The sequence below is a fragment of the Cervus elaphus genome, chromosome 19 (genome assembly GCF_910594005.1).
Source record: "Cervus elaphus chromosome 19, mCerEla1.1, whole genome shotgun sequence".
Lineage (NCBI taxonomy): Eukaryota > Metazoa > Chordata > Mammalia > Artiodactyla > Cervidae > Cervus > Cervus elaphus.
In genome coordinates this window covers 71,433,851-71,435,142 of record NC_057833.1, presented here as the reverse complement: position 1 = coordinate 71,435,142, position 1,292 = coordinate 71,433,851, and positions in this window count along the sequence as shown.

Below are 1,292 nucleotides of genomic sequence, written 5' to 3'. Positions count from 1 at the left end.
TTTTGTCAATTTTGCATCTTACTGAAAAAAAGTAGTGTCAATGATTTTGATAATCGTTTATTGAAACCTCTCAAAGATCATTTTATTTTAAAAATATTGCATGTATATTTTAGAAAATTTTGAAAATAAAGGTTTATAAAAGAATAAAACTGGTACATAACCCTGGCACCCAGAATAGCTGTGCTTGCCAGAAAGCACGTTGGAATGGCCCCAGCAGATGCAGGGGAGAAATGAACAGGGTCAGGGAACCCAAGCCTAGTCATTTCTGCTTCCTTCTTCTTAGCAGATGAAAATGTGCAGTCTTGCATATTTGTAAATAGTCTCTGCTTTCAGCACACATCCTGTGCCAAACTGGTGCAGCCAGAACTATGCTTAGTTGGCAGATGATAGTTTCCCTGTGTGTGAATCAGGTGGAAGCTTTTCATAAAACCATCAATGGCATATATAGTGTTCTCATTTTACAACCAGCTCTTTTTTCACAAGAGTTTGTGGAAATACGGTTTTTATTGGTGACACGGTACCATGCAGCTCGAAAGAATCACTCTGTGATCAGCAACACTACACAGGTGCTTACATCCATCTGATGATGCTCTCCTCACGTCAAACAAGAAGCAGAGCCCGGGAAGCAAGTCAGAAATCTGCAGGGACATTCCCAGAGCAGTGGCGAGAGCGGTTCGTGGCATCTTTCTCCCCTGAAGATGGATGCGTGAAGAGGCTGTGAGGCGGGGCATTTCTCCTGAAAGCTTGCTGGTTGCTTTTATTTCTGTTCTGTTTTACTTTTGGCAAATTACCTAATGTGTGTTTACTTTTGGGGTGTTGGTCTTTTTTGTGTTAATTTCTTAAGAAGACATTAACCTCTTGACGTGAGTTCTTCCCCCTCAATAGCATGAAAAGTCTTGGGAGATGTGTGTAGCCGTTCCCCATTAATCAGCCCATCTCCACAGGCAGCAGATGTGCTTGGACCGGAACCCATGTACAGGCATCGGCAGGACTTCCAGCAGTTGTGCAGAGTGGGGATGTGACTGGGGTACAGTGGGGGAGGGGCAGAGACCACGCACACAGTCCCTGGGCCCCGACCGGTTGTTTCCCAACGATTGAACGGCATGGATCAGGAAGAGGGGTGCTGTCCTGAGCCGCAGGTTTTTGTGGCATTCCCGAGCGTGGTTCCCCGTCCATGATGTGGCACCTGCATGCCCCCTGTGCTTGCTGGACAGCTGCAGGGGACCCGCAGCACCCCTGTGGGAAGCCCCGCCTCCAGGAAGCGCTGCCAGCACATCCATGGTGTCTGCCTT